Source organism: Bubalus kerabau, chromosome X (assembly GCF_029407905.1).
Source record: "Bubalus kerabau isolate K-KA32 ecotype Philippines breed swamp buffalo chromosome X, PCC_UOA_SB_1v2, whole genome shotgun sequence".
Classification (NCBI taxonomy): domain Eukaryota; kingdom Metazoa; phylum Chordata; class Mammalia; order Artiodactyla; family Bovidae; genus Bubalus; species Bubalus kerabau.
Genome location: NC_073647.1, coordinates 106,908,253 through 106,915,587, shown reverse-complemented (window position 1 = coordinate 106,915,587; position 7,335 = coordinate 106,908,253). Strand labels below are relative to the sequence as shown.

At 38.2% G+C, this 7,335-nt stretch overlaps 1 long non-coding RNA gene across 1 annotated transcript; it reads left to right on the top strand.

The window, feature by feature from the left end:
- The first annotated feature begins 1,518 nt into the window (after window positions 1-1,518).
- LOC129639362 (uncharacterized) lies at window positions 1,519-6,802 on the top strand. Its single transcript, XR_008708359.1, has 5 exons — window positions 1,519-1,656; window positions 2,551-2,630; window positions 3,105-3,243; window positions 3,650-3,775; window positions 6,690-6,802. It is a non-coding gene; the product is annotated as an uncharacterized LOC129639362 (long non-coding RNA).
- Window positions 6,803-7,335: the final 533 nt, after the last annotated feature.

Genomic DNA, 7,335 nt, shown 5'->3' with positions numbered 1-7,335 from the left:
TTCAGCAATATGTGAACCATGAACTTCCAGATGTTCATGCTGGTTTTCGAAAAGGCAGAGGAACCAGAGATCAAATTGCCAACATCTGCTGGATCATTAAGAGACTTCCAGAAAAACATCTATTTCTGCTTTATTGACTATGCCAAAGCCTTTGACTGTGTGGATCCCTATAAACTGTGGAAAATTCTGAAAGCGATGGGAATACCAGATCACCTGATCTGCCCCTTGAGAAACCTACATACAGGTCAGGAAGCAAGAGTTAGAACTGGGCATGGAAGAACAGACTGGTTCCAAATAGGAAAAGAAGTACGTCAAGGCTGTATATGGTCACCCTGCTTACTTAACTTATATGCAGAGTACCTCATGAGAAACGCTGGGCTGGAAGAAGCACAAGCTGGAATCAAGATTGCTGGGAGAAATATCAATAACCTCAGCCTTATGCATACCATTGTGTAAATGCTACCAGAATAAAAACATAGAAAATGTCCCATTGGTTTGAAAATGCTCCCTTGGGCTATTTGCATTCAAACTCCTTCCTCCACTCCTACACGCTGGCAACCACAGATATCTTTCTCTGCCTATAGTTGTGCTTTTCCAGAAATGCATTGACATGAAGTCATGTAATACACAGCTTTCTGTGTCTGACATCTCTCACTGGCACAGCTGAGATGCATCCTTGCTGTTACATGCATTAGTAGTTCCTTTTCAAATGACTGTGTAGTGTTCTTTTGTACGAGTATACTCTTTTGTTTTTCTTTCATCTCTATACCAGTTGTTGAATAGTTGGGCTGTTTCTAGTTTTGGCTATTAGGAGTACATGAGTAGAATATTTGAGTAAAGGTCCTTGTGTGAACATGTTTTCCTTTCTCTTGGGTAAAATTGGGTAAAATTAAAACTCCTAGTAAGTACGAAAATTCCCGCTATAATAGAATAAGAAGAATGTGCTACTAGAGAAGAGTGAAGAAATAGCTATAGAAGGAATGAAAAGGTAAGCCAAAGTGTAAACAACACCTAGCTGTGGATGTGTCTGGTGGTGAAAGTAAAGTCCGATGCTAAAAGGACAATATACTGTATAAGAATCAGAGGTATATTCAGAGAAACTAGTTACCAGTTCAGAGATTTAAATGTGCAATGTACCAAGCAAAAAGTGGAAACAGAGGTATTTATTTATGTACTTATTCCATGGAAGTGAGTAAAGCCATTGGGCGTATAACGGAAAACCCAGAAGTAACGAAGGAAATGGTTCATCAGAGCATGTGTAAAACTAGGTATTAAAATCATAATATCTATTTCTGTCATGACTGTCTTTCTGAGCCCCATTCTCCACTAAGGGTAACCTGGGACTGCCTATCACCACAGTTTGTGGATGCATACGAAAGAGTACAGTGGAAGGAAAAAAATTTAGTCTTCAAGCCCCTTTCTCATCCTCCAGAGACCCTGCGGTTCCAGGAGTCTACCTCAGTGGCGGGAAAACCGCAACGGGCACTGCCCAGGCCCAACTCAGAGAGCATGCGCAGTGTCTGCGCGTGCGCACCTCTTGCTGTGCATGCGCCTTGGTGCGCATGCACCTTCCTGAGCGTTCTGTGAGGAGCGTTGGGCCTGAGACGGGTCTGTTTATTCAGTCCCGGTTCTTTCTCACTACTTGAGACTCAGCAGGTAGGTTCACAGATCTGTCCTGTCTGGAGTTTAAGCGTGCGTGTGTGTGAGAGGGAGCCAGCGAGTTTCGGGCGGGTCGGGCAGTGCGATTTGGGGCCTTTGAAGACGAAGGCCTTCGAGGTCGTCATCTTTCTCCTCGCAAGTGTCGCGACGCCATAGTTCTTGCCCTGGTGGTGGGAGAGGAAGGGCAGTGGGCAGAGGAGGGCAGGGGGTAGGATGATGGTGGGGGGAGACTTGGGGGTACTATTTGAGATATCTGGTTCATTGGGGCCCTGGAACTGACGACCGAACACAGACTGTGGGGCCGGTACTGGGACCTGGGCAGGGGACGGGGTGGGCGATTAAGGAAAGGCCTAGAAACCGGACCGCCGTGGGGTTGTGACTGTATCGTGGGTTTTGTGGTAAGGTGCCGAGAGAGAAGTGGACCGGTTGCTCTGTATGCAGCCTCACCTCAGCCCCAGACACTGAGAAAACCGCCATAGTCAGGCTGTAAAGACTGAGCCTTTCTTCGTGTGCCAACTGAATTCCAAAGGAGTTGGGGAAAATAGGTCTGGTAAATAGGAGTGTGATAAGAGCAATAGTCCTGAGTTTTTAAATTCCTAGCAGCATTTCACTAAATATCTTCATGATGGAGAATTCTGTTGTAAAATCAAACGTCCTCCCAAACATTCAGCCTTCTTGTGTACCTTCAGGTGATTTCTCTGCCAGCTTCGCAAAGACACAAACGGCTTTGCAAGCGACTGTATTTGGTGTAATTGAAATGCATGTACACTCATACTTACCAGAGTTTTCTTTTGAAAGTATTCTCACAGTAAAAAAAAATAGGTCATAAAAGTGATCAAATATAGCTGTACTCTTAAATACATTTTCTAAATCACCATATTCTGCTTTCAGGGAGAAATATGAGTGGGCAAGTGGCATCAACATTGGGACCTATAGATTAAGATTCCTCCCAGCTGGATGAACCTGTGGTTGTGAGTACCTTGCCATTTGATGTTTTCTATTAGCACATGTTTACTTTTGAGAAAATAATGTTAAGTAGTACAGATGCAGTGATAAAGGTCTTCCATGCTGATAAAGGGTGAGAATTTGTCTTAGGAAGGAACATTGATCCAGATATATTATAGTCTGACGTTGCCTGGATGATTATACTGTTAAATTTCCTGGAAATGTGCCCAGTGACTCCCTCCTCCTGATTATTAACAACAGCCTGCATGCTTCCATCCCAACATAGATTTAAATAACTTCCAAAGTCTTTCTGGGTAACTCTTATGGGAGCTAACTCTTCTCTGTGGGAAGAGTAATTGTATTAAAAGTAAGTACATAGAATTGTGTTGGGAAAATGTTGTTAGGTTTGCTTATGATCAGATATATCTATGTATTAAGTATATTTATGCTATTAGATGTATTAACAACAAAAGTTTTTATTTGCATGCACACTCTACTAGGACCAGCAGCCCAGTGTTGAGCAACCTCAACAAGGAGAACCACCAGCTGAGATTCAGGATATCACACCTGGAAAGGAGGAAGTACATGGAGAGGATCCAGTGAATCGTGATGAAGAGGAGGAGAAGGATGCCTCTGAAGGTAAAGTGTATGTGTGCATCATGCCTTAAGACATAACCAGTAAGAGGAGGAAAGGAAACATTAGAAAAGGACTTCAGACAGTTCCTAAAAAACTTAGGCGAGTATAGTTTGCAGGCTAGTGTGGTCGCTCAAATTTTCCCTTGGTTTCAAGACAGAGAGGCGGGCAACTAAATTGTCCGAGGACAGCCCTGGAAAAGGAAAATGGTAATAACATTTTCGGAAAATTCTGCTTTCCTTTTTCTCCAGCAAAACATTCCCGGAATAATGCTCCTGAGGTTCTTATTCATCACATTTTTAGCATACTAACCTAAGGCTTTTAATTCATAACACCGAGGGAATGAATATCATCATTCCCTTGTTTATATTGTATGCTTTACAGCTGAATTGATGCATTTTTTTTTTAAAGATTCTGGCCTGGAAGCTGCTCTCGAGCAATTGGCTTTGGCAAAGACTGGGGGTGAAGGTGGAGATGGTCCTGATGTCAGGGAGGAGTTTGCATCATATACAGAGCCTGTTGAAGTGCCAGAAGCAGGTATGTCATCCATTCAGAAAGTAATTTATGTGGTTTCTGTTTTTCAGAATATTATATCTTTACTAATATTGAGGGAACATTACTATTATTTTAATAACAGAGTTCACGTATTCTTTGAAAGATAGTTCAGACCCCAGATGCCTGAGTGCCTGACTTACAGACTTTCAAATAAAGAAACAGACAGGATCAAAGCCATATCAAAATGAAACTAGGAAACCCTTTTCTTCTCTTGAGTATAAGTACTTTAAGCAACAGCTAATAATTTTCAGGTTCTTTTATAATTTCTGCTTGTAGCAAATATGGAATGCATTTGTAATAAATATCAGTTTCTTTGAAATATGCTTAGGCAGCCAAGTAGGTTCTGGTACCAGCTTTAGCATAATGTGTGTGATTCTGTGACATCCCTTAACTTCTAAACTCAACTTTACTCCTGTAAGTTGTGAATTCAGAACAGATACACGAAAATGCTGATTTTTCAATGCTAATTTTTGCATTCTCTGATTCTCTTTGATGGAATGCATACAAGAATACTCTGTTTTGTATGATGTATTTATCATAAAATATCATCTTGAGTCAAATTCTAACAGGGGGATTGAGATTTCATTTTCTGACGGGGGACACATGTACACCCGTGGCTGATTTATGTCAATGTATGGCAAAAACCACCAGACTATTGTAATTAGCCTCCAATTAAAATCAATTAATTAATTTTTTTAAAAAAGAAAATGAGCCAACATTCTGCTTGATGTTTGTTAAATTCTCTCAAATTCTGAATTCTCTAACTCTTAAAAAAAAATTGCATTTTAAATCGTTTCCCCAGGGAAGCATGAAATGACTGAATAATAAAATGGCAAAAGATAGTCTAGTTTCCTGTTTCTGTGGCTGGTCAAGTTGAGAGAGTGCATTTAGTCAGTGATATTCAAGGCAGGTGTGAGTAAGATACATATGCTAAGCACACTACCTGCCCCCATGTTTGGTTTTTTTTGCGGGGGGAGGTTGCTTATTTTAATCGGAGGATCATTACTTTGCAGTACTATGATGGTTTTGCCATACACCCCGCTCTCGCTCTTAAAGAACTAATAAAAATCTGTGCCTCATGATATAATCATCTCTAACCATATCAAGTATGTTATTTTTCTTCTTTGATACATGAGTTTAAAAAGTTTTGAAGGCCAAATATTGTAACTCTAGTTCTTCCCACATAATCAACTTAGTGTCTTTCACATAAGTGTTTTCCAAATTGCTGACAATGAATTGCATGGTTCTGATTTTAAAGGAGGAACTTCATAGTTAGGGAAGAATTTACTGTGTATTAGCCTTCAAAATATTTTCACTTTACATTTTTTTTCCATTCCATTAGAACAATTAAGGAAAAATAAAACTTTCAGACTACTTTCAAGTAACTACAGAACATGATTAAAATGTTCTCATAGAAAAATCTTAGCCCTAAATATGTGTGGTATTGACAAAGAAAAAGAGCAACAGAATAAACCTAAGGGAAAAAGAAAAAGATACTTAATAAAAGACAGGTATGAATTGTTAGGAAGAGGAAAATAAACTCAACTAATAAAGACAATATTCTAGTTTACAAAATTTTATATATATACACATACACACATTTTTTAATATTCTTTTCTGTTGTGATTTATCACAGCAGATTGGACATTAGTTCCCTGTGCTATGTAGTAGGACCTTGTTGTTTATCCATTCTGAATGTAATAGTTTGTATCTGCCAACCCCAAACTGCCAGTCCATTCCTCTCAGTTTACATAATTGTGAAGCAAATGGACAAAGCCCAAGTACACATAATTAGAAATAGGAACAAGACACTAACAGTTAGTATATTACAGAATTAAAACAGGGTATAATCTGGAACTCAAATATTTTCAGAATATTGATGAAATGGCTAGTAGGGTATAAAAACAAGTATTATTTAACATACCCCACAGTAGCTAAATAACTAAACATCACCGTGGATGAACTTTTGAAATTGGTCAGAGTTTTCTCTCAAAAGCCATTATCATTTAGAAACAAAAAAATCTGCTTTTCCAGATTTTCTTTCTTTCTTCCTACTTGCTTTTCTCTCTCACTCATACTCGCTCTTGCTCTCCCTTTTCGTCCCCCCTTTTTTTCTTTCTTTCCTTTTTTTTGGTGTGGCTGTGAGAAACAGACCTATCTCTGCTTCACATTTTGATGTCACCATGTCGCCAGTGATAGTAATGGCTTAAAATTAGTGTCACCATATAATGTATTATAGCAACTGGAATGCTTTCCAGGGAGAAAAGAAACGTTTAGAATTACCTGAGGGCCACAAGTAGAAAGGGGGACACATGTTTAACCGACTTAAAACAACCATATCAACCATTTAGAACAAATGAAAATGTCTACACTTTTCCACAGTAGAGAAGAAACAAATGTAATACTGGCCTTTTTATTTACTTCACTTAAGCAGTAACAGAGAGAACAACTGTTTAGCTATCCTATATTCGGAATATTATTTCAAACCAGTGCATTTAAATGATACTTTTTTGGGATTTTTTGTTTCAGTTTTTGTGTATTTTGTTTTTCTTAGGGTGCTTTTTGTTGTTAGCTATTTTACTGAATGTGTATACAGTTTTGCCTTCTACTGAAAACTACCTTCTGATAGGTTCCATTGATTGCATTTGTTCTGAACTCAGTGTCCTTATTTTCTTGTGTAACTAGGAAGAGTAGTGTGTTTTTAAAAATACTGGTAATATGCTTGAAAAGTCTATAAAGTCTCTAGAGAGGATTAACTGAAGGTAAGCCAAAGGTCGCCCTTAGTGTTCCTGTTTTAGTCCATTTTATAAAACTACAACTGCAGTGAACTTTGTATACCTCTCCTGTCATCAAAATAAAGTTCTGCTAAGTAACTTTTTTAATGTTTATATTATAGGTGAAGGGCAGCCATTTGCTTGAAAGAAGATAAACTGAAACCATCTATGCTGTTCTTACGTTGTGTATTTGACAGTTAAAGTTCTGTCAATAAAGTTTCGTATTCTACTTGCACATTTTTTGTTAAATTTATCCCTGGGTATTTAATGTTATTGAAAATTGATGGTTTGTGATTTTTATTGTCTAGTTGAGGATGTATGTAGAGAGAGAATGTCTGCATATAGATTTTCTGTCCTACAATTCCTCTAAATATGCATATTAATTCCACAAATTTAGATCTAGATTATTTTTGCTTTTCAAAATATACTATTACATTTGAATATCAACAGTTTCTACTGGCTTAAACCTTAAGCCTTTCCTCATTTTGCAGCATTGAACAAACCTGGCCAGAATATTCTTGACTAAAGTAGGTGCTAATTGGCATTTATCCGAATAGGAAATGAAAAATCTTCTCCATTTCAACCTGTTTACATTGCTTTTTTGTAGATACACTTTATCAGAGTAAGTTCCATTCTACTCCTAGTTTGCTGTCTTGAATATAGATTAATTTTCATCAAACACTTATACTGCATCAATTATGATGATCATAGAATTGTATTCCGTCCATTTTTCTGTTAATGTGGTGAATTGCATTGGTAACCTTATAC